The 25,763-nt window shown below is 51.5% G+C and overlaps 1 protein-coding gene across 2 annotated transcripts in view; it reads left to right on the top strand.

Annotated features, from left to right (window-relative positions):
- LOC132836666 (guanine nucleotide-binding protein G(I)/G(S)/G(O) subunit gamma-8-like) overlaps positions 1-25,763 on the top strand; it is a 43,037-nt gene that overhangs the window by 9,688 nt on the left and 7,586 nt on the right. Inside the window, exon 1 of one of the 2 annotated variants that reach the window (XM_060856051.1) lies at positions 23,983-24,196. The exons of the other annotated variant lie outside the window; for it this stretch is intronic. The gene's annotated coding sequence lies outside the window, so the exon portion shown is untranslated. Of the gene's footprint in view, positions 1-23,982; positions 24,197-25,763 lie in introns of those variants that run through there. 2 annotated transcript variants of the gene reach the window in all.

Below are 25,763 nucleotides of genomic sequence, written 5' to 3' on the forward strand. Positions count from 1 at the left end.
CAGTGGGAGTGAATGGGAAGGTGTTTCGGTTTGTTGGGATTGTGTACAGTGGGAGTGAATGGGATGGGGTTTAGGTCCATTGGGATTGTGTACAATGGGAGTGAATACAATTTTGGATCTAATGAAATCCTTGGCTTCATTTCCCATCTGGATAATTCCTTTTTTTTAACCAAATTCTTGGAAAAGCGGTGTGGGCGTGCGCTGAGTCAGTGATTGGCCTCAGTCCCCTTGGAGAAGCCCACAGGGCGAGGAGAGAAACAGCTGAGGCTGGCGGCTCTCTGGGGAATGTGGGGATCCATGCCGGCTGTTTGGAGTGGGGAGTTGGGTGTGTGAAAATCTCTGAATCAGTGAGACAACTGCATTCATCAGGAGAAAGAGGGTCTTTGGAAGGAGGTGTGTGAGAGAGAGAGAGGTCGGGTTGAATCTGGAGATGGGGGGTGGGGTGTGGAGGGGGAGGGAGTGAGTGGGCCTTGAGCCTTACAAGGGCAATGGGACCTGGGCATCACAGAGTGGGTTAATTTCTGTCATTTACTCAGGGGGTATGGGGGTCATTGGCTGGGCCCAGCGTTTATTGCCTGATGGGGAAGGTGGGTGTGAACTGCCATCTTGAACTGCTGACGTCCATATGAGCAGCAATTGGTTCCCCACATCCCTCCTTCCCCATCCCACCTCCTCTCCTTCACCTCCCTCCCTCCATCACCCATCCCTCCTCCTCTCCTTTATTTCCCCCACCATCCCTCACATCCCTCCTTCCCCACCCCGCCTCCTCTCCTTCACCTCCCTCCCTCCCTCCTACTCCCATTCGACCCCTCCATTCCCCACCCACCATGTGTCAGAGCTCTCCCTCTCATCTTGCTGACACCGATTACAAATCAATGCCTCCCAACACACATGAGCTGCCCAAGCTGCATTCGATAAGCACCTCACTCGACCTCCAGCAGCCTGCCAATGGGCACTAAGTGTGTTCATTAACCCGGACCTCTTCATATTCATTGGCTGTCAGGCATGTCTATCTGCACGATGCACCAATCAGAGAGCACACAGTATCCTTTCCATGATCTAATTGGAGGATGCTTCACTGTATCCATCACACAGCCTTTTCCTCTGCATCTACAGTGTTCTTTTATGTGTGTGTGTGTGTGTGTGTGTGTGTGTGTGTGTGTGTGTGCGTGTGTGTGTGTGTGTGCATGTGCTCCTGTCTTTGTGTTTGATTGTCAGTGTCTGTGTGGATGTATGTCTGTTTGTGAGCATGTACATCCATCTTTGTGTGTGTGTGTGTGTGTGTGTGTGTGTGGGAATGCAAAAGTGTGTGTTTATGGTCTGAGTGTGTGTGTGTGTGTGGTTGTGTGACAGTGTGTGTGGTTGTGTGAGTGTGAGAGTGTGTGTAGGTGTTTGAGAGTGTGTGTGGGTGTGTGACAGTGTGTGTGTGGGTGTATAAGAGTGTGCGCGTGGATGTGAGAGTGTGTGCGTGGGTGTGAGAGTATGTGTGTGAGTGTGAGGGTGTGTGTGAGTTTTTGTGTGAGAGAGTGTGTGTGGGTGTGTGAGAATGGGTGTGTGAGAGTGTATGTGTGAGTGTGCGTGTGTGGGTGTGTGAGAGAGTGTCTGTGGGTGTGCGAGAGTGTATGTGTGTGAGAGTGAGAATATGTGGGGGTGTGTGAGAGTGTGTCTGTATGAATGTGAGAGTGCCTGTGTGAGTATGCGTGTGCGGGTGTGTGAGAGTGTGTATGTGTGGTTGTGTGGGAGTGTGTGTGAGTGTGCAAGAGGCTGTGGGTGTGGGTGTATGAGAGTTTGTGTATGCATTTGAGTGTGCATGTATGTGACTGTGTGAGAGAGAAGGTAGTGTGTGTGTGTGATTGGGTGTGTGTTCAGGTGGGGGTGGGAGTGTGTGTGAGCGTGTCCATATGTGTGTGTGACAGTGTCCGTGTGAGTGTGTGTGAGAGTGTCCGCGTGTGGTGTGTGTGTGAGTGTGAGTGTGTGTCCGCGTGTGTGTTTGTGTGAGTGTGTATGTGTGTGTGTGAGGGTCCGTGTGTGTGCGCGCGCGTGGGTGTGAGTGTGTGTGAGAGAGAGGGCCCATGTGTGTGTGTATGGGTGTTTGTGTGTGTGTGGATGTGTGAGTGTCTGTGTGTGTGGGTGTGAGTGTATGTGTGTCCGCGTGTGAGTGTGTGTGTCCGTCCGTCCACGTGTATCCATCCATGTCTGAGAGTCCGTGTGTGTGCGTGTGTGTGTGTGTGTGTGTGAGTGGCCATGTGGGTGTATGCGTGTGGGTGTGGGTGTGGGTGTGGAGATGGGTGTGTGTGTGGGGATGGGTGTGTGTGTGGGGGGAGGTGTGGTGTGGATGCTGGGTGTGTGCGTGGGTGTGTGTGTGTGTCAATGTGTGTGTGGGTGTGTGAGTGGTTGTGTGTGTGTGAGAGAGAGTGTGTGAATGTGTGTGTTGGTGTGTGTGAGTGTGCGTGTGAGAGTGTGTGTATGTGTGTGAGTGTGTTCGTGTGGGTGGGTATGTGTGTGCATGTGTGTGTGGGTATGTGTGTGGGTGTGTGTGGGTGTGTGGGTGTGTGTGGGTATGTGTGTGTGTCTGTGTGTATGGGTGTGTGAATGTGTGAGTGGTGTGTGCGTGTGTGAGAGAGAGAGTGTGTGTGCATGTGTGAGTGGGTGTGTGTGAGTATGTCTGTGTGGGTGTGTGAGTGGGTTTGTGGGTGTGTATGTGTGTGGGTGTGTGGGTGTGTGTGTTGGTGTGAGTGTGTGTCGGGGTGGGGGTGGGTTTATGTGTGGGTGTGTGGGAGGGTGAGTGTGTGGGTGTGAGTGTGTGTGTGAGTGAGTGTATGCGGGGGAGTTAGTGTGTGTGTGAGTGGGTGTGCGAGAGTGTGTGTGTGTCGGGGTGTCAGTGTGCGTGAGTGTGTGCTTGTGTGAGTGGGTGTGCATGTGTGAGTGGGTGTGTGTGTGTGTGTATGTGTGTGTCAATGTGTGTGGGTGTGTGAGAGTGTGTGTGAGTGTGTGTGTGTGTGTGAGGTGTGGGTGTGTGGGTTTGTGTGGGTGTATGTGTGTGAGTGTGTGTGTGTGTGTGAGTCTGTGTGTGTGTGGGTGTGTGAGTGTGTGTGTGTGAGTGAGTGTATGCGGGGGAGTTAGTGTGTGTGTGAGTGGGTGTGCGAGAGTGTGTGTGTGTCGGGGGTGTCAGTGTGCGTGAGTGTGTGCGTGTGTGAGTGGGTGTGCATGTGTGAGTGGGTGTGTGTGTGTGAGAGTGTGTGCGGGGCGTGAGTGTGTTTGAGTGTGTGAGTGTGAGTGTGTGTGTGTGTGAGTGTGTGTGGGTGTTAGTGTATGTGTGTGGTTCCCTTGTTCAAGAAGGGGAGTAGGGATAACCCTAGTAACTATAGGCCAGTGAGTCTTACCTCTGTTGTGGGCAAAGTCTTAGAGAGAATTGTAAGGGATAGGATTTATGAACATCTGGATAGGAGTAATGTGATCAAGGATAGTCAGCGTGGTTTTGTGAAGGGCTGGTCGTGCCTCACAAACCTTATTGAATTCTTTGAGAAGGTGACTAAGGAGGTGGACGAGGGTAAAGCAGTAGATGTGGTGTATATGGATTTTAGTAAGGCGTTTGATAAGGTTCCCCATGGTAGGCTACTGCAAAAAATACAGAGGTATGGCATTGAGGGTGAGTTGGAGGTTGGATTAGGAATTGGCTGGCTGGAAGAAGACAGAGGGTAGTAGTTGATGGTAAAGGTTCATCTTGGAGTGCAGTTACCAGCGGTGTTCCGCAAGGATCTGTTTTGGGACCATTGCTGTTTGTCATTTTTATTAATGACCTGGAGGAGGGGCTAGAAGGTTGGGTGAGCAAGTTTGCGGATGATACGAAAGTCGGAGGAGTTGTTGACAGTGAGGAAGGATGTGGCAGGTTACAGCGGGATATAGATAAGCTGCAGAGCTGGGCAGAAAGGTGGCAAATGGAGTTCAATGTAGCTAAGTGTGAAGTGATTCACTTTGGTAAGAGTAACAAGAAGATGGAGTACTGGGCTAATGGTCGGATACTTGGTAGTGTGGATGAGCAGAGGGATCTTGGTGTCCATGTACACAGATCTCTGAAAGTTGCCATCCAGGTAAATAGTGCTGTGAAGAAGGCAAATGATGTACTGGTTTTTATTGGTAGAGGAATTGAGTTCCGGAGTCCTGAGGTCATGTTGCAGTTGTATAAGACTCTGGTGCGGCCGCATCTGGAGTATTGTGTGTAGTTTTGGTCGCCATACTATAGGAAGGATGTGGAGGCACTGGAACGGGTGCAGAGGAGGTTTACCAGGATGTTGCCTGGTATGGTGGGAAGATCATATGAGGAAAGGCTGAGGCACTTGGGGCTGTTTTCATTGAAGAAAAGAAGGTTTAGGGGTTTAGATAGGGTAGACCATGAGAACCTTTTTCCACGTATGGAGTCAGCTATTACGAGGAGGCATAGCTTTAAATTAAGGGGTGGTAGGTATAGGACAGATGTTAGGGGTAGATTCTTTACTCAGCGAGTCGTGAGTTCATGGAATGCCCTGCCAGTAGCAGTGGTGGACTCTCCCTCTTTATGGGCATTTAAACAGGCACTGGATAGGCATATGGAGGAAAGTGGGCTAGTGTAGGTTAGGTGGGCTTGGATCGGCGCAACATTGAGGGCCGAAGAGCCTGTACTGCGCTGTATTTTTCTATGTTCTATGTTCTATGTTCTATGTTTAAGTGGGTGTGTGAGAGTGTGAGTGTGTATGAGTGCGAGAGTGTTTGTGAGTGTGTGAGTGGGTGTGTGGGTGTGTGCGTGTGAGTGAGGGTGTTTGGGTGTGTGTGGATGTGTGTGAATGTGTGTGTGTGAGTGTGAGTGTGTGTGTCGGGGTATGTGTGTGTGTGTCTGTGTGTATGGGTGTGTGAATGTATATGTGTGAGTGGGTGCGTATGTGGGTGTGAGTGTGTGTGTGTAGGTGTGTGGGTGTGTGTGTGTGAGTGAGGGTGTTTGGGTGTGTGTGTGTGTGTGTGTGAATGTGTGTGTGTGGGTGTGAGTGTGAGTGTGTGTGTCGAGGTGTGTGTGGGTGTGGTTGTGGGTGTGTGGGAGGGTGTGTGTGTGTGAGTGTGTGTGCGGGGGAGTTAGTGTGTGTGAGTGTGTGAGTGGGTGTGTGTGTGTGCGGGTGGGGGTGTGAGTGTGTGTGTGTGAGTGTTCGTGTGTGTGTGTGAGTGTTCGTGTGTGTGTGTGGGGTAGTTAGTGTATGTGAGTGGGTGTGTGTGTGTGCGGGTGGGGGTGTGAGTGTGTGTGTGTGTGAGTGTTCGTGTGTGTGTGTGTGTGTGTGAGCGTGTCCGTATGTGTGTGTGAGAGGGACCGTGTGAGTGAGTGAGAGAGTGTCCATGTGTGTGTGTGTGGGTGTGTGTGTATGTGTGTGTGTCTGTTGGTATGGGTGTGTGAATGTGTGTGTGTGAGTGGGTGCGTGTGTGGGTGTGTGGGTGTGCGTGTGTGAGTGAGGGTGTTTGGGTGTGTGTGGGTGTGTGTGAATGTGTGTGGGTGTGAGTGTGAGTGTGTGTGTCGGGGTGTGTGTGGGTGTGGTTGTGGGTGTGTGTGTAGGTGTGTGGGTGTGTGTGTGTGAGTGAGGGTGTTTGGATGTATGTGAGTGTGTGTGAATGTGTGTGTGTGTATGTGTGTGTGTGTGTGTGTGTGCGGGGGAGTTAGTGTGTGTGTCCGTGTGTCCGTGTGTGTGTGTGTGGGGGGGGGAGGTGTGTTGTGTGTGTGTGTGTGTGTGTGCGCGCGCGCGCGGGGGAGTTAGTGTGTGTGTGTGGCTGTGTGTGTGTGCGGGTGGGGGTGTGAGTGTGTGTGTGTGAGTGTTCGTGTGTGTGTGTGTGTCTGTGTGTGTGTGAACGTGTCTGTATGTGTGTGTGAGAGGGACCATGTGAGTGAGTGAGAAAGTGTCCATGTGTGGGTGTGTGTGTGTGAGTGTCCGTGTGTGCGGGTGTGAGTGTGTGTGTGTGTGTGTGTGTGTGTGCGCGCGCGCGCGCGCGTGGTGGGGGGGGGAGGTGTGGTGTGTGTGTGTGTGTCAATGTGTGCGTGGGTGTGTGAGAGTGTGTGTGTGAGTGTGTGTGTTTGTGTCTGTGTGTGTTAGGTGTGTGTGGGTGTGTGTGTGTTAGGTGTGTGTGTGTGTATATGTGTGAGAGAGTGTGTGTGAGTGTGTGTGTGTGTTAGGTGTGTGTGTGAGAGTGTGTGTGTGAGTGTGTGTGAGAGAGTGTGGGTGTGTGAGAGTGTGTGCGCGGTTGTGTTAGGTGTGGGTGTGTGTGTGTGAGAGAGTGTGTGTGAGTGTGTGTGTGTTAGGTGTGTGTGGGTGTGTGTGTGTGTGAGTGTGTATGTGTGTGAGTGTGTGTGAGAGAGTGTGGGTGTGTGAGAGTGTGTGCGCGGTTGTGTGAGAGTGTGTGTGTGTGTGGGTGTTAGGTGTGTGTGTGTGTGGGTGTGTGAGTGTGGGTGTGTGTGAGTGTGTGTGTGTGTATCTGGGTGTGTGAGTATGTGGGAGTGGGAGTGTGAGTGTGTGTGGGTGTGTGTCAGGGGTGAGGGGGCAGATCTGAATTTTGATTAAACTGGATATTCTCTTGAGGCCTCTTTCTCCCATATGAACCATTTCCCTCCCCCACGGTGAGTCCCGGAGGGTGGGGGTCATTCTCTGCTCAACGCTGCCGGGACCTCATCTTGGATTTATTTTTTGTTTCCTTTCCTGGGGCATGGGTATCGCTGGCAAGATCAGCAACTGTTCCCTCATCTGTGATTACCCCTGGAACTGAGTGACTTGTCTGGGGCCATTGCAAAGAGCAATTAAGAGTGAACCACCTTGCTGTGGGTCTGGAGTAATCCCAGACCGAGTAACCGAGAGAGAAAGCTCAGTGGCGTGTTCTACTCCAACTGCTGTTCGAGGGGAGGGGTCTTCAGTATACCCATTCCCAATTAATCCAGCTCATCTCCCTCTGGGGAGATATTCCACCCTGAAAGAGCAGCAATGAACGCGTTCCGGGAACAATTAGTGATGGTTTCACAATCACAATTTTGTAATCAGATTCGTGGACTGAAACAATGCCAGTTGCCTGTAGCAGGATTTGAACCCGGTTCCCCGGAAGATCAGCTGTGGCCCCAGTGATGTTACCCTGACAGCTCCAAGGCTGTCCTATTCTCAACCAGGATTTGACCAAACTCTGGTCTGAGCACCAGTCACCCTCATCAAATCTACCTCAGCTCAGACACCGTCAAATTGCCAACGAGAACATTCTACTTCCCAGAGAAAGGAAAACATTTAAAAACAGGTGCAGGAGGAGACCACTCGGCCCTTTGAGTCTGTTCCACCATTCAGTATGATCGTGGCTGACCATCCCACACAGTGTCTAGTCCGCACATTCACCCCATATTCTTGGATCCCTTTAACTCTAAGAGTGAAGAAGGCGTTTGGTATGCTTTCCTTTTTTGGTTAGTGCATTGAGTACGGGAGTTGGGCGGCCATGTTGCGGCTGGACAGGACATTGGTTAGGCCACTGTTGGAATACTGTGTTCAATTCTGGTCTCCCTCAGATAGGAAGGATGCTGTGAAACTTGAAACAGTTCAGAGAAGTTTTACAAGGATGTTGCCAGGGTTGGAGGGTCTGAGCTACAGGGAGAGGCTGAGTACACTGGAGCTGTTTTCCCTGGAGCGTTGGAGGCTGAGGGGTGACCTTATAGAGGTTTATAAAATCATGAGGGACATGGATAGGGTAAATAGACAAGGTCTTTTCCCTGGGGTGGGGGAGTCCAGACTAGAGGGCATGGGTTTAGGGTGAGAGGGGAAAGATATTAAAGGGAGCTAAGGGACATGTTTTCACACAGAGGGTGGTGCGTGTATGGAATGAGCTGCCAGAGGAAGTGGTGGAGGCTGGTACAATTACAGCATTTAAAAGGCATCTGGATGGGTATATGAATAGGAAGGGTTTGGAGGGGTATGGGCCGGGTGCTGGCAAATGGGGCTAGATTAATTTTGAGTCAAAAAGTGTGGCTCTGGAAAAGCACAGAAGGTCAGGCAGAATCCGAGGAGCGGGAGATTCGATGTTTCAGGAATTGGTCTGTGCGTTGAGCACATGAGTTGGGGGGTTATGTTGCGGCTGATGTAGGGCCTGTGCCCGAAATCTCGACTCTCCTGCTCCTTGGATGCTGCCTGAACTTGGTTTTTCAGCACCTCACTTTTTGACTCTGATCTCCAGCACCTGCGGTCCCCGCTTTCTCCTAGATTAATTTTGGATATCTGGTCAGCATGAACAAGTTGGACCGAAGGGTCTGTTTCCATGCTGTACATCTCAAGGACTTTATGGCTCTATCTCTGTGACTCTATAAATATATCTAACTCCTCAGAGCCATAGAGTTATCTGACATAGTCCCACCTGCCAGCACCCGGCCCATATCCCTCCAAACCCTTCCTATTCATATACCCAGGAGAAAGTGAGGACTGCACATGCTGGAGATCAGAGCTGAAAACGTGTTGCTGGAAAAGCGCAGCAGGTCAGGCAGCATCCAAGGAGCAGGAGATTTGACGTTTCGGGCATAAGCCCTTCTTCAGGAATTCCTGAAGAAGGGCTTATGCCCGAAACGTCGAATCTCCTGTTCCTTGGATGCTGCCTGACCTGCTGCACTTTTCCAGCAACACATTTTCAGCTCTATTCCTATACCCATCCAGGTGCCTTTTAAATGCTGTAATTGTACCAGCCTCCACCACTTCCTCTGGCAGCTCATTCCACACACGTACCTCCCTCTGTGTGAAAACGTTACCCCTTAGATCCCATTTAAATCTTTCCCCTCTCACCCTAAACCTTTGCCCTCCAGTTCTGAAGTTGTCCTGCAAGCTCAACAAAGCCCCTACTCCCCAACTCATGGGAAAAGGCTTCGTCTACTCACCCTGTCAATGCCCATGATTTTGTAAACCTCTAACAGGTCGCCCCTCAGCCTCTGACTCTCCGGGGAAAACAGCCCCAGCCTGTTCAGTGACGCCCTGCAGCTCAAACCCTCCAACCCCAGCAATCCTTGTTGAAAACATTCAATGTTGTGGCCTCTTTACCATCTTCTGTGACAGAGAATTCCACAGACTCCCCACTCCCCCTGTCTGGGTGAGGACATTTCCCCTCATCTCACTCCTATCCTGTATCCTTAGGCTGTAACCTCCTGGTACTGGACCCCCTGGTCATTGCAAACAACCTTGCTGCATTTAACCCTGTCTAATTCTCCGCAACATTCCCAGATTTCACTTCCATCAGGGGGTTAATGAGTGAATTAAGCATGGCTTGTTGACTAATGCCATTTTGAATAGGATTGCCAACTTCCTGCTAATATTTCCCAGCATGCTCCAGGGTTGAGCATTTAACCTGATGAACACCTTCTGGGACCACGTTCTAAGCGGGGAACAGGCCAGCGTCAATTCGAGGTACGCGCTCTCGGCTTTCCTGGGGCGTTTTGACTTTTGGAAGGAAAATAACCATTGGCTAATGAAGGGCAGGGTGTTTGATTGGGGCCGGGCAGTTGGATGTCTGTGATAAATAAGCTCCAGGCAGTTGTCTGACCTGAGCTGGTACCCCTCACTTCACGTGGCCCTCTATGAGTTTATGGGACAATTTCAGACAAGGCTATATCGCTGACGTCCAGATTCGATTCGAGCCCAGCCCGGGAGCTTGGGGTTTAGTTATCATTCCTTTACACCATGATTCCATGCAATCACCACTCTCATTTGTTCTGCTATTGGCAACGACATCGCTCAATAACTTCTGAGAAGCTAACTCGGATAAAGCCTTACTGTTCACAACAGTGTAGAGAGAGCTTTACTCTGTATCTAACCCTGTGCTGTCCCTGTCCTGAGAGTGTTTGATGGGGGACAGTGTAGAGAGAGCTTTACTCTATATCTAACCCCGTGCTGTACCTGTCCTGGGAGTGTTTGATGGGGACAGTGTAGAGAGAGCTTTACTCTGTATCTAACCCCATGCTGTCCCTCTCCTGGGAGTGTTTGATGGGGACAGTGTAGAGAGAGCTTTACCCTGTATCTAACCCCATGCTTTCCCTGTCCTGGGAGTGTTTGACTGGACAGTGTAGAGGGGGCTTTACTCTGTATCTAACCCTGTGCTGTCCCTGTCCTGGGAGTGTTTGATGGGGACAGTGTAGAGGGAGCTTTACTCTGTATCTAACCCTGTGCTGTCCCTGTCCTGGGAGTGTTTGATGGGGGGACAGTGTAGAGGGAGCTTTACTCTGTATCTAACCCTGTGCTGTCCCTGTCCTGGGAGTGTTTGATGGGGGGACAGTGTAGAGGGAACTTTACTCTGTATCTAACCCTGTGCTGCCCCTGTCCTGGGAGAGTTGGATGGAGGACAGTGTAGAGGGAGCTTTAGTCTGTATCTAACCCCGTGCTGTCCCTGTCCTGGGAGTGTTTGATGGAGGACAGTGTAGAGAGAGCTTTACTCTGTATCTAACCCCATGCTGTCCCTGTCCTGGGAATGTTTGATGGGGGAATAGTGTAGGGGAAGTTTTACTCTGTATCTAACTCTGTGCTGTCCCTGTCCTGGGAGTGTTTGATGGGGACAGTGTAGAGAGAGCTTTACTCTGTATCTAAGCCCGTGCTGTCCCTGTCCTGGGAGTGTTTGATGGAGGACAGTGTAGAGAGAGCTTTACTCTGTATCTAACCCCGTGCTGTCCCTGTCCTGGGAATGTTTGATGAGGGACAGTGTAGAGGGAGCTTTACTCTGTATCTAACCCCGTGCTGTCCCTGTCCTGGGAGTGTTTGATGGGGACAGTGTGGAGAGAGCTTTACTCTGTATCTAACCCCGTGATGTCCCTGTCCTGGGAGTGTTTGATGAGGAACAGTGTAGAGGGAGCTTTACTCTGTATCTAATCCCATGGTGTCCCTGTCCTGGGAGTGTTTGATGAGGAACAGTGTAGAGGGAGCTTTACTCTGTATCTAACCCTGTGCTGTCCCTGTCCCTGGGAGTGTTTGATGAGGGACAATTTAGAGAGAACTTTACTCTGTATGTAACCCTGTGCTGTCTCTGTCCTGGGAGTGTTTGATGGGGGGACAGTGTAGAGAAAGCTTTACTCTGTATCTAACCCCATGATGTCCCTGTCCTGGGAGTGTTTGATGAGGGACAGTGTAGAGGGAGCTTTACTCTGTATCTAACCCTGTGCTGTCCCCGTCCCTGGGAGTGTTTGATGGGGACAGTGTAGCGGGAGCTTTACTCTGTATCTAACCCCGTGCTGTCCCTGTCCTGGGAGTGTTTGATGGGGACAGTGTAGAGGGAGCTTTACTCTGTATCTAACCCTGTGCTGTCCCTGTCCCTGGGAGTGTTTGATGGGGAGACAGTGTAGAGAAAGCTTTACTCTGTATCTAACCCCGTGCTGTCCCTGTCCTGGGAGTGTTTGATGGGGGACAGCGTAGAGGGAGCTCTGCTCTCCATTTATTTAGAGGAGCAGGTCAGGAGCAGAGTCAGGCCATTCGGCCCATTGCGTCTGCTCTGCCATTCAAAGAGCTGAGCTGAGAATCCTCAACTTGACTTTGCCCCATGCTCCTCGATTTGCCCTCCTGATTAACAATCCAGGGCAGCCGGAAATATCCTTAAAGCCCCAGCCTCAACAGCCCTCTGCGGTCAGGAATTCCACAGATTTCACCCTCCCCAAGAAAAGAAATCCTCTCTCTTACTCTGAGATGATTCCAACTGGTCTTGGACTGAGATGATGCCCGCTGAAGGGGTCAAAGTTCGGCCTCGCAGTACCTTAGACCTGGGGGTGAGGCGGGGTAGGGAGAGGGGTTCATTGCCTCCCTCCTGCGTGTGTTTGACAACATCCAGAACGTACCTTTGTATCGAGGTGCGTCAAGACTTCAGAGAATTGTCCTGGTGCAGCAGGAGGCCATTCGGCCTATCCTCAGCACGCCAGCTCTCCAGAGTAAGGACCTGCTCGGTCACAGACCAAACAGTACAATGCTCAGAACGTCGTTACATCGCTGGGCAGCACGGTGGCTCAGTGGTTAGCACTGCTGCCTCACGGTACCAGGGTCCCAGGTTCAATTCCAGCCTCGGGCAACTGTCTGTGTGGAGTTAGCACATTCTCCCCGTGTCTGTGTGGGTGCTCTCCCGCAGTCACAAAGGTGTGCAGGTTAGGATGGATTGGCCGTGCTAAATTGCCCCAAGGTGTAGATTAGGTGCATTAGTCAGGGGTAAATATAGAGTTGGGGTAATGGCTCTGGGTGGGTTACTCTCCGGAAGGCTGGTGTGGTCTGTTGGGCCGAAGGGCCTGTCCCCACACTATGGAGTTTGTTTAAAAAGAGGAGAGGGAAATCTACCTGCATTGGCTGAGAATTGTAAAGAAAGAGCACTGTGACTCACCATCAGTCTCCCCCCCCCCCATAGACCCTACACCTCGTTTCTCACCAAACGTTGGTCCAATGCATTGGCCGTTCCTGGTGCCATCATGTAGTTTTGGGTTTGATTGGGCGGCTGGTTTGTAACGCAGAGTTACGCCAACAGTGAGGGTTCAATACCACGTCCACAAACACGCCGCGCCCCATCTCTTGGAGTCTCATAACCCTCGGGTTAAACTTGCCACATGAGCTCTCTCTCTCTCTCCAATGAGAAAGTGGAACTATAGTCATTTCTTCAGTCGTGGGATCTGAGTGTCTCTGGCTAGACCACCATTTATAGCCCAGAGGGGAAGGTACAAGTCAACCCCATTGCTCTGAGTCTGGAGTCACCTGTAGGTCCAGGCCAAGTAAGATTAGATTACTTACAGTGTGGAAACAGGCCCTTCGGCCCAACAAGTCCACACCGACCCGCTGAAGCACAACCCACCCATACCCCTACATATACCCCTTACCTAACACTACGGGCAATTTAGCATGGCCAATTCACCTGACCCGCACATCTTTGGACTGTGGGAGGAAACCGGAGCACCCGGAGGAAACCCACGCAGACACGGGGAGAACGTGCAAACTCCACACAGTCAGTCGCCTGAGTCGGGAATTGAACCCAGGTCCCTGGCGCTGGGAGGCAGCAGTGCTAACCACTGAGCCACCGTGCCGCCCACACAGATTCCTTCCCAAAAGGACATGAATGAACCAGAGGGGAGTTTTCTGACAATGAGTCTATGGTCATCATTAGACTTTTAATCTCAGGTTTATATTAAATTCACATTCCACCATCTGCCCTGTCAGGATTCGAACCCAGGTCCCTGGAACATTACCTGGGAAGACAAACCAGGGCAGCAATTACACCGTCAATGATAGATGTGTTTTCAAACAGAGGAACCTCAGGGTCCTTGTTGGAATCACAGGTAGACAGGGGAGAGAAGGTGGACTTCAAGACTAGAGCGTGGTGCTGGAAAAGCACAGCAGGTCAGGCAGCATCCGAGGAGCAGGAGAATCGACGTTTCGGGAGACAGCCCTTCATCAGAAATGGTGAGGGTAGTGAAGGTGGCGCACTTGGTCAGAGCATTGGGTACAGGAGTTGGCACGTCATGTTACGGCTGGACAAGACATTGTTAAGGCCACATTTGGAGTACTGTGTCACCCCGCTGTAGGAAGGATGTTATGGTGCTAAAAGGATTTACCAGGATGTTACTGGGACTGGAGGAGTTTGAGCTACAGGGAGAGGTTGAATACGCCAAGACATTTTCCCCGGAGCGTCGGAGGCTGAGGGGTGACCTTATAGAGGTTTGTAAAATCATGAGGGGCATGGATAGGATAAATAGACAAAGTATTTTCCCTGGGGTGGGGGAGTCCAGAACTAGAGGGCATTGGTTTAGGGTGAGAGGGGAAAGATATAAAAGAGACCTAAGGGGCAACTTTTTCACACAGAGGGTGGTACGTGTATGGAATGAGCTGCCAGAGGAAGTGGTGGAGGCTGGTACAATTGGATGGGTATATGAATAGGAAGGGTTTGGAGGGATATGGGCCAAATGCTGACAATTGGGACGAGATTAGTTTGGGATTGTGGGTTGGCATGGAGGGGTTGGCACGGAGGGTGTGTTTCCGAGCTGTTTGACTCTCGGACTCCAATGACACTACCACTAGGCCGTCACCTCCTTTAGTTTGGCCTTTGTGTAACGATATACAATCTTTGGAAAATATTACGTTCAACAGCCATGTTATAAAATCAATGTAATACGTGCAGGAGAATTAAATCAAACAAGTTAATGGCAGTGAGCTGGTGGTGGAGATTCTCGGGCAGCTGACCAGAAATACAGCCAAAAACACTCAGCTTTAAGGAAAGGAGAGAGAGAGAAAGGGGGAGAGAGAGAGGAGAGATGGAGAGGGGGGGGGTGGGGTGGGGGGAGTATGGGAGAGAGGGAGAAGAGAGGGAAGGGGGAGAAAGGGGGAGAGAGAAAGAGAAGCAGAGAGTGGTGGGTTGGGAGAGAGGGAGGGAGAGAGAGCAGAGAGAGGGGAAGGCAAGGAGAGAGAGGGGGGAGAGGGCTAGAGAGGGGGGAGGGGGAGGGAGAGGGAGAGTGGGAGGGGAGAGAGAGGGAGAGCGGGGAGAGAGAGCAGAGAGAGGGGAAGGCAAGGAGAGAGGGGGGAGAGGGCTAGAGAGGGTGGGGGGAGAGAGAGGAAGGGAGAAAGAGAGGGAGAGAGGGACAAGGGGAGAGAGAGGGAGAGAGTGAGGGGGCAGAGAGAGCGCGAGGGAGGGGGTGGGAGAGAGGGGGAGAGAGAGAACAGAGAGAAGGGAAGGCAAGGAGAGAGGGGGAAGAGGGCTAGAGAAGGTAGGGGGAGGGAGAGAGAGAGAGGGAGGGGGGAGAGAGAGGGAGGGAGGGGGTGGGAGAGAGGGGGAGGGGGGAGAGAGGGAGGGGGTGGGAGAGAGGGAGGGGGTGGGAGAGAGGGGGTGAAAGAAGGGGGGAGAGAGAGAGGGAGGGGAGAGAGGGAGAGGAGGAAGGGGAGAGAGAGGGGGAAGGGGGGGACGTGGAGAGAGACACAGAGAAAGAGAAGAGAGAGGGAGAGGGGGGAAGAAAGTAAGGAAGATAGAGGGAGTGAGAGAGAGAGAGAGAGAGACAGTGGTGGGGTGGGGGTGGTAGGGAGGGAGAGAAGGGGAGAGAGAAAGTGAGAGAGAGGTTTGGGGAGGGGGTTTCCAGAGCTCAGGGTCCAGGATTAAAATCAGAGATGCTCAAAAGACTTTATTTAAGGGAGTGGAGGAAATCTTGGAGGGTCATGAGGACAGAGGAGGTCACAGAGATGGGGAGGAGTGAGGCCATGGAGGCATTTGCAAACGAAGATGTGAATTTAGAAAATCGCGGTATTGTTTGACTGACAGATAGTCATTGGGCACAGGGGGTGAGCAACACTTCCCCCTGTCTGACCCCAAACCCTGGTGTCAGTGCCATCCCACTATTCATGGGTGATTCCCTGGACAACACTGCCCTCATGTGGCAAATGATGTAAATGGCACCCAGACCAGTGAATCCCAGCAAACCCAAAACCCAGGTCCATTCAAATGGAAACGGAGTAATTTCACAGCAGTATCCCCGCAACTCTCGATTCTCCACTGGGTCTCGTGCTGTTGTGCTGCAGGGAATTTAAAGAGTAGTGAGGCATAGAGTAAAGAGTGAAATGTCACAGAGCACAGAAACAGACCCTTCGGCCTAACTCGTCCATTCCCACCAAAGTTTCCCAAACTGACCTCATCCCATTTGCCTGCGTTTGACCCATTCCCTTCAAAGTCCTTCCTATCCATGTCTCTGTCCAAGTGTCTTTTAAATGCTGTCATTGTACCAGCCTCTGCCACTTCCTCTGGCAGCTCATTCCACACACTCACCACCCTCTGTGTGAAAAAGTTGCCTCTCAGGTCCCTTTTAATTCTTTCCCCTCTCACCTTAAACGCACGCCCTCTAGTTTTGGACTCCCTAGGTCTTTAAAAAAAGATCTCGACTGTTGAGTCTTGATTAACCTCCTTGAGTATGGGACCCTACAGCGCAGGAAGAAAGGCTATTCGGCCCATCGAGTTTGCACTGACCCTCAGAAGACCACCCCACCCAGAACGAACCCTGCCAAATCCCCACAGCTAAACCAACCGGCCTGTACCTCCCTGGCCAATCCATCCTAACCTGCACATCGGCTGGAAACCCACACAGACAACGTGCAATCTCCACACAGACGGTTACCCGAGGGTGGAATCGAACCCGGGTCCCTGGCGCTGTGAGGCAGCAGTGCTAACCACTGAGCCGCCTCACATAGCAGATGCGCTGCCTCCTTTCACAATGACGGAGACTAGAAACAAGAATCCAAGGCCGGTTGGTTAGACATCCGTTGTCGTTTCGAAGTGACGTTTTAACTGAAAATAAACCCGGTCTCGGCGCCATCTCTGGGATCTTGCTGTGCGTAAGTGCGCCCCCCCTCCCCCCAGTCTCCCGCACGAGAGATGACGGGCTCTGAGATGCTTCCCCCAGCCCACAAAGGTCTCCGGGATGGCCCCAAAGTGATGGAGGGGAGGCACTACACAAATGCACATCGCTGGAGGCCCAGCCCAGCCGCACGGAGGGTGGGCCCCAGATCGTGTGTTTGGGGGCTGGGGTGGGGAGGGAAAGAGTTTGAGCCAAACCCATGCCTTCTCTCCCCCCCCCCCCCCCCCCCAACAGAGCCCTTTGAAATCAGGGAGGGGGTCAAAGCCTTTGACTCACAGAGAGCAGGGGTCCCTCCTTCAAGTCAGGCTCCAGTACCACTTTTAGGCCCGAGTGTGATTTTAACACAGGCCTGAACTGTGCCCCTAAACCCAACCTGCAGAACATTATCGTTGGTCTGGAGCAGGACAAGGGGCCTATGAGTGGATTTATTTATCCTTTCCCAGAATGTGGGAGTCACTAGTGAGGCCTGTATGTATTGCGGATCCTTAATTCATCACAATGGACCCAAAATGTTAACCCTGTTCCTCTCTCCATGGACGCTGTCAGACCTGTTGAGATTCTCCAGGCAAAATGTCCAATTTCCAGCCTTCTGCTCTGATACTTTACCATCCTTGATCGAGGTTTAGTTATGGCCTGTCTGATCATCAAGGGTAGAGAGTTCGGATTAGCCAGGACTATAGTCACTGGAGTTTACAACAATGACGGGAGGTCTTGTGGAAATCTATAAAATTCCAGCAGGATTAGACGGGGTAAACACAGGAAGAATGTTCCCCTATAACTGGGAGAGTCCAGAATAGGGGGGTCACAGTCTAAGGAGACAGGACAGGCCATTTTGGATGGAGCTGAGGAGAAATGTCTTCACCCAGAGAGTGGGGGAGCCGGGGGGGGTTCTCTATCACAATTCTTGCAATTGGATTCAATTCTTGCAGGGAAAGGATGAGGAAAAGGCAGGAACAGGGGACTGAGGTTGGGAAGCAGGTGCAAAGGGCTGAATGACCCACTTTAAAAGAATCCCTAGAGTGTGGAAACAGGCCATTCAGCCCATCATGTGGGTGCGTGTGTGTGTGTGTGTGTATGTGGGAGCGTGTGTATGATGTGTGTGTGTATATGGGCATGTGTGTATGTCTGCGTGTGTATATCTGTGTGCATGTGGGATTGTGTGTGTGTATGCGGGAATGTGTGTGTGTGGGGAGCATGTGTGCATGGATGTGTGTGTATGTGGGAGTGTGTGTGTCTGTGCGTGTATATCTGTGTGCATGTGGGAGTGTGTGTGTGTCTGTGTGTGTATATCTGTGTGCATGTGGGAGTGTGTGTGTGTCTGTGCGTGTATATCTGTGTGCATGTGGGAGTGTGTGTGTGTCTGTGTGTATGGATGTGTGTGTATGTGGGAGTGTGTGTGTGTCTGTGTGTGTGTGTATATCTGTGTGCATGTGGGAGTGTTTGGGGGTGTGTGTGTATGTGGGAGTGTGTATGTGTGTCTGTGTGTGTGGATGTGCGTGTATGTGGGAGTTGTGTGTGTGGGAGCGTGTGTGTATGTGGGAGGGTGTGTGTGTATGGATGTGTGTGTGTCTGTGTGTGTATGGATGTGTGTGTATGTGGGAGGGTGTGTGTGTATTTGTGAGTATGTGGGAGGGTGTGTGTGATTATGTGTGTATGTGGGAGGGTGTGTGTGTCTGTGTGTGTATTTGTGTGTGTTTGTGTGTGTGTATGTGTGTGTTTGTGTGTGTATGGATGTGTGTGTGTCTGTGGGAGGGTGTGTGTGTGTCTGTGCGTGTATGGATGTGTGTGTATATGGGAGGGTGTGTGTGTCGGTGTGTGTGGGTATGTGTGTGTTTGTGTGTGTATAGATGAGGGTGTGTGTGTCTGTGTGTATGTATGTGTGTGTTTGTGTGTGTATGGATGTGTCTGTGTATGTGGGAGGGTGTGTGTGTGTCTGTGTGAGTATGTGGGAATGTGTGTGTGATTATGTGTGTATGGGAGAGTGTATGTGTGTCTGTGCGTGTATGGATATGTGTGTATGTGGGAGTGTGTGTGTGTCTGCGCATGTGTGTATGTGTGTGTTTGTGTGTGTACGTGCATGTGGGTGTGTGTGTGTATGGGTGAGTGTCTGTGTGTGTGTCTATGTGGGAGTATGTGTGTGTGTCTGTGTGTGTGAAACATCCTGGTAAATGTTTTCTGAACCCTCTCCAGTTTACTAATATCCTTCCAGTAACAGGGTGACTGGAACTGGACACAGTAATCCTGAAGAGGCCTCACCAATGTCCTGTACAACCTCAATTGGATGTCCCAATGTCTATGAGGTCTGGGCTATGAAGGCATATGTGCCAACTGCCTCCTTCACATCCCCCCCCCCCCCCCCCCAACCCCGGTCTATATGTGATGCAAACTTCAAAGAATTATGTACCTGAACCCATCGGTGTTTCTAGGAGTTTATATAATAATGAGGGGTAATTATGGTAATTGTCTTTTCCCTAGGATGGGGGATTTCTAGACTGGGGGGGCACATCTTTAAGGTGAGAGGAGAGAGAGAAAGACATGAGGGACATATGTTTGACCCAGAGGGTGGTTCGGGTGTGGAATGAGGAAGTGGTGGAAGTGGATTCAGTTACAATGTTTAAAAGACATTTGGACAAGTGCATGAATAGGGAAGGGAGATGGGCCAGGGGCAGGCAGGTGGGGCTAGTTTAGTTTGGGATTATGGTCAGCATGGGCTTGTTGGGCCGAAGGGTCTGTTTCTGTGCTGGATGACTCTATATCCATGACCACCCAGGGCCCTGCTTTTGTTCAAGCCTTACCTTTGTTATGTTTTACTGAAATGCAATACCTCACATTTATCCAAATTAAACTCCATCTGCTGACCCTCCGCCCACTGGTCTAATTGATCAAGATCCCTTTGTAATCTTCAATAACCTGCTTCTCTGTCCATTATCCCACACGTTTTGGTGTCCTCTCAAATTAACTAACCGTGCCTTTGATATCCTTACCTGAGTATGAGCTCTGTGGGTTTCTGTGCCACGCTGAGTGAGGATTGTGTCCTACTGGGACAGACCTGATGAACTGAGCGATGGGAGGGGACTGTTTCACTCCCTGTGGGTCTTCCTCCTGACTCTGTTACAAACTCACTGCCTGTTCCTCACTCGGGGACTGACTCTGGCTCTGAACAGGTAGGTGCAATCTGCTCTCGTCTCCGAAGTGGGGACTTGCACTAGTGAAACAGCTGAAGGCAGTACCCAGAGCCCAGTCCAGATCCTGTGGCTTGAAGCTAATGAGTGAACTGAGAGAGAGGATGTTTCCTCCAGGGTTATCTCGCTGTCTTGTTGAAGAGGGTGGTGAGAGGGAGAGAAAGTTTTACATGTTGTGTTGTCGGCATTTATATGTGTGAGCAAGTCTGATCCAAAGACAAAGCCAGTTTCTGAGTGACAGGGATAACTCAGGGAGTGGGCATGGTGTGATTAGCTCAAATACAGACACAGTGGGTTGAAGGGTCTAGTTCATGTGAGTTTGGAGCTGTGTGAGTGTAACTGTGCAGGGTTTAAAATGTGGTTGCCTGTGTGTGGATGGATGTGTGCGTAAAAGTATACGTACACAATTGGATGTGTCTGTGTCAGTGTATGTGTGTGTGTATATGTACGTGTGTGTATGCGTGTGTACGTGTGTGTGTAACTGTATGCATCTTGTTATGTGGGTGCATGTGTGTGTACATGTGTATGCACATGTGTGTGTGTACGTGCATGTGTAACTGTGTGCATCTTGTTATGTGGGTGCCTGTGTCTGTGCGTGTGTGCACATTTGGATATGTGTGTATGTATGCAGGTGTGTGTAGGAGAATAAATCTCGATGTGGCTTTGTCTGTGTGTCGATGGATTTGTGTGTGGATGCCTATGTGTGTGTGTCTGTATGTGTGTGAATGAGTGTGACTGTATGAGAGCGTGTATTTGTGTGTGTGTGAGTGTGTCTGTGTGTGTGAGTGAGTGTGTGTCTGTGTGTGAGTGTGTGTCTGAGTCTGTGTGTGTCTGTGTGTGAGTGAGTGTGTGTCTGTGTGTGAGTCTGTGTGTGAGTGAGTGTGTGTCTGAGTCTGTGTGTGTCTGTGTGTGAGTGTGTGTGCGCGTGTGTGAGTGTATGTGTGTCTGTGAGTGAGTCTGTGTGTGTGGGTGTGAGTGTGTGTGTCTGTGTGTGAGTGTGTGTGTGAGTGAGTGTGTGTGTGTCTGTGTGTGAGTCTGTGTGTGTGTGTCTGTGTGTGTGGGTGTGAGTGAGTGTGTGTGTCTGTGAGTGAGTCTGTGTGTAAGTCTCTGTGTGAGTGAATGTGTGTGTGTCTGTGTGAGTGTGTGTGTGTCTGTGTTTGAGTCTGTGTGTGAGTGAGTGTGTGTGTGTCTGTGTGTGAGTGAGTGTGTGTGTGTGCAAGTCTGTGTGTGAGTGAGTGTGTCTGTGTGTGAGTGAGTGTGTGTGTGCAAGTCTGTGTGTGAGTGAGTGTGTATGTCTGTTGGTGAGTGTGTGTGAGGGTGTGGATTCAGGGAGTAGCCCTCCCAGCTGTAACCTTCTGCCCCCTCAGACAGCAGCAGGAGCCCTGTCCCTGTGCAGGACACAAGGACAGTGACAGCACACTCCCCCCACAGTGTCTGTGCTAGCTCGGTGTCTGATGTGCTCACACAGCCCCCTCCCCAGAGTTAACCGCTACAACCCAGCAAATGCCTCTCTCTTCAGAGAACACCCTAGGTCTCTCTGGAGTTGAGTCAACACCCTCCAGATCCCAAACACTCCATGCATTAAAAACAATATATTTTCATCACCTCTCTGGGAAGGGTCTGTCCAGATCGCTCATGAATTTGCAGCTCCAGGAGGGAAGGAGAAACACAGATGGACCCTGGGAAGGTGGAACTGTGGGAGAGGTGGGAGGGTGAAGGGAATCCCTGGTGCTTGTTGGGGTGGATTGTACAAACATTTCAGTTCTCCAGGAAGGTGAGCTGTAAGCTCTCAGCCTCTCAGTGACATTTCTTTCTCCCACTGTTGCCTACCCTTCCTGCTGCTGCATTGCTATAGCGCCCCGAGCGCTGCCCCTCCCCAGAGTGCTTTGGCAGCTGAGCGAGCCCTCCCCACGCCCTGAAGAGCACTGCAAGCAGGAAAGTTCACGCACAGCAAGCTCCCATACACTAACGTCACCTACCCCAGACATGGTGGCTCAGTGGTTAGCCCTGCTGCCTCACAGCACCAGGGACCCCGGTTCGATCCCACCCTCAGGCAACTGTCTGTGTGGAATTTGCACATCCTCCCCTGTGTCTGCGCGGGTTTCCTCCCACAGTCCAAAGGTGTGCAGGTCAGGGTGGATTGGCCGTGCTAAATTGCCCCTAGCGTTCAGGGATGTGTAGGTTAGGTGCATCGTTCAGGGGAATGGGTCTGGGTGGGTTACTCTTCAGAGGGTCAGTGTGGAGTTGATGGGCCGAAGAGCCTGCTCCCACACTGTTGGGATTCAATGATTTTATGAATGAGGCTGTTCTCCCATCGACAGTGCAGATTTTCTGGATCTTGCCCGTTGACCATGACCTCAGAGTCATACAACATGGGAAACAGGCCCTTCGGCCCAACTTGTCCATGCTGACCAGGTTTTTTCTTACTCATTGAAGGGGCTGGCTGGGCCACCATTTATTACCCATCCCTAATTGCCCAGAAGGTAGTTAAGAGTCAACCCCATTGCTGTAGGCCTGGACTCATGTGTAGGCCCAGACCAGGTTAGGATCGTTCCCTAAAGGACATGAGTGAACCAGATGGGTTTTTCCAACAATGGTCATCACTAGACTCTTAAATCCCAAATTTTTATTGAATTCAAATTCCACCGTCCAGCTGTGGCTGGATTTGAACCTGGCACCCCCAGGGTCTCTGGATTAACAGGCGATAGTACCACTAGGCCGTCACATCCCCGTAAACCGAGTGGGTCCCATTAAGCTGTGATAGGACTGTATCCTTCTAGACCTTAACACAGTGGTGGTGGGGGAGGGGGGAGAAAGGCCTGAAGGGCCATCTACTGCATTCCACTGGCGCCCGGGACCAGCAGTTGGACACGTCACGATTGGGGAGGGGGGTCGGGGCCTGGCCTTCTCAAAGCTGAGGGGGTGCGGGATGGGGGGGTTGCCAAGGCAACCAGTATACATGAAGCACGGCACGGCGAATCCCCCCCCCGAGGGAGCGGGGCAGTGAATTTGAAACGCAAACATAATCGCTCCCCGACCCAGTCAGACCCCCTGCTCCCCCTCCCCCTCACCCCCACTGCTCCCCTAGTGCCTGGCCAGCTGGGCACTGGGCTGACCTTCAAAGGGTGACATTTCCACTCACCTGACCCTCACCCTGGGGGTAAGGGCAGCCCAGTGGGGAGTGGCCTCATCAGCTGAAACGCTGGCTGCATTTTTCATGAGTGTCCTCCCGAGAGCAGGCAGATGTGGAGAAGGATTAATTAAGGAGCGAGAGCTGCTCAGGGGAGCAGCTCTTGAACATGTAACACTCTTAATCAGCTTCGGCTTTTCAGCCGCGGCTCATTGAAGGAGAGGAATGCTTTCCTCTTGTTAACCCCCTCTCTGTCACAGGGCAGCAGTGACTCCCCGGGAAATGAAGTGCAAAGGAGACGGAAAATAGGAGCTGGAGTAGGCTGTTAGGCCCTTCGATCACAGGGGGGATAGCACGGTGGCACAGCACCGTGTTCGATTCCCGCCTCGGGCGTCTTTTGTGTGGAGTTTGTACATTCTCTCTGTGTCTGTGTGGGTTTCCTCCCACAGTCCAAAGATGTGTAGGTTAGGGTGGATTGGCCATGCTAAATTACCCCATAGTGTTCAGGGATGTGCAGGTTAGGGTGGATTGGCCATGCTAAATTACCCCATAGTGTTCAGGGATGTGTAGGTTAGGGTGGATTGGCCATGCTAAATTACCCCATAGTGTTCAGGGATGTGTAGGTTAGGGTGGATTGGCCATGTTAAATTACCCCATAGTGTTCAGGGATGTGCAGGTTAGGGTGGATTGGCCATGCTAAATTACCCCATAGTGTTCAGGGATGTGTAGGTTAGGGTGGATTGGCCATGCTAAATTACCCCATAGTGTTCAGGGATGTGCAGGTTAGGGTGGATTGGCCATGCTAAATTACCCCGTAGTGTTCAGGGATGTGTAGGTTAGGGTGGATTGGCCATGCTAAATTACCCCGTAGTGTTCAGGGATGTGTAGGTTAGGGTGGATTGGCCATGCTAAATTACCCCATAGTGTTGAGGGATGTGTAGGTTAGGGTTCATCAGTCAGGGGGAAATGTATAGTAATAGGGTAGTGGAATAGATCTGGGTGGGTTACTCTTTGGTCGGTGGGTTGGTGTGGAGTTGTTGGGCCGCAGGGCCTGTTTCCACACTGTGCGCGTTCTATGATAGTTGATCATCCAACTCAGAACCCTGTCCTTGCAATCACCCATTAGCCCCAAAAACTAGATCACCTACCCTCTTGGAAACATTCAGTGTTTTGGCCTCACCATCAGAGCTTTCTGTAGCTGAGCAGGGGGAGACTCGGTCAGGAAGGGGGGTGTTGGCTATTTCCTGATCCTTCAGGGACACGTCGACGGATTATCAAGATCATGCTTCGAGAATCCAGGGCGTGACACAGTTAACAGCCTCCTCAGGTGATCATACCTGTCTGTTTATTACCCGCCAAATACCAGCTGCTGCCAACTGAAAACAAATGCTGTCAACAGATCCTAGGCCCCATTTCGAGCCTCCCGGGACCTGGCTGACAGCACAGGCAGTGGGGAGGGAATCAGTCATCTGCTTAACCTCACCACCGTCTCGTGCTCTATACCAGGGGAAGGCCTGTCCAACACAGCAGGTATTCCAGGAGGGAGTTACAGACTGGAATCTAGTCGTGGGGTTCGGCGGGGGGGGGGTTATATACAGAATAACAGATACCAGGGAGGGAGTTACAGACTGGAATCTAATCGAGGGGCTTGGGGGGTTTATATACAGAATATCAGCTCCCCGGGAGGGAGTTACAGACTGGAATCTAATCGAGGGGCTCAGGGGGTTTATATACAGAATATCAGCTCTCTGGGAGGGAGTTACCGACTGGAATCTAATTGAGGGGGTTGGGGAGTTTTATATACAGAATAACAGATACCTGGGTTCGGGGGGTTTATATACAGCTCCCCGGGAGGGAGTTACAGACTGGAATCTAATCGAGGGGTTCGGGGGGTTTATATACAAAATAGAAGTTCCCCGGGAGGGAGTTACAGACTGGAATCTAACCGAGATGATCGGAGGGGTTTATATACAGGATAACCAATATTTGGGAGGGAGATACAGACAGGAATCTGATCGAAGGGATCGGGGGGTTCGTATACATAATAACCGATATCCGGGAGTGAGATACAGACTGGAATCTGATCGAGGGGATCGATGCGGGGGTGGGGGTAAGGTTTAGAAATACAATAGCATATGTACATAACTGAATTACAGGCTGTAATCTAATCAGGGAGGGTTTATATGTAGAATAACAGCCACCTGGGGCTGAGTTATGGTGTTGAATCGAATCAAATTGAGTTGTCACAGAACAAAAGATACTCAGGAGAGGAGCGGGTAGGAAGGAAGAGGGAGGATGAGGGTCATGATGAAGGGATAGGAGTTGGATGAAATGGAGGGAATGGAGTTGGGGAGCTTGGTGAGGGGCTTTAGATGAGGGAATGGTTGGCTAAGGAGGTGAGGGTGGGGGTGAGGTGAAGGGGGGGCAATGGGTAAGGGGAGGTGAGTGAGGGGAGGTCGAAGAGTTTGTTGCTGGAAAAGCTCAGGGGGTCAGGAAGCCTCCGAGGGGCAGGAGAATCGACGTTTCAGGCAAAAGCCCTTCTTCAGAAAGCACTGACCAAAGGCTTGTTGACTGAAACGTCGACTCTCCTGCTCCTCGGAGGCTGCCTGACCCCCTGAGCTTTCCCAGCAACACACTCTCAACTCTGACTCTCCAGTATCGGCAGTCCTCACTTTCTCCGTGTCTGTGAGGGGCAGGGGAAGGAGGGAGAGGGAGGTGAGTGAGGGAGAGGTGAGTGAGGGGGAGGTGGGTGAGGGGGTAGTGAGTGAGGGAGAGGGAAGTGGGTGAGGGGGAGGTGAGTGAGGGGAAGGTGAGTGAGGGAGAGGGAGGTGGGTGAGGCGGAGGTGAGTGAGGGGTAGATCAATGAGGGGAAATGAGGGAGGGGGAGGTGAGTGAGGGGAAGTGAAGGGGAGTTGAGTGAGGAGAGGTGATTGGGAAGGTGAGTGAGGGGGAGGTGAGTGAGGTAAGTGAGGGGAAGGTGAGGACGGGGGAGGTGAGGGGGGAGGTGAGTGAGTGGCATGAGGAGGTGAGTGAGGGGGAGGTGTGAAAAGAGGTGTTGGGTGAGGGGGAGGTGAGTGTTGGGTGTTGGATGGTGGGG

The sequence above is a fragment of the Hemiscyllium ocellatum genome, chromosome 47, assembly GCF_020745735.1.
Source record: "Hemiscyllium ocellatum isolate sHemOce1 chromosome 47, sHemOce1.pat.X.cur, whole genome shotgun sequence".
Taxonomy (NCBI): Eukaryota; Metazoa; Chordata; class Chondrichthyes; order Orectolobiformes; family Hemiscylliidae; genus Hemiscyllium; species Hemiscyllium ocellatum.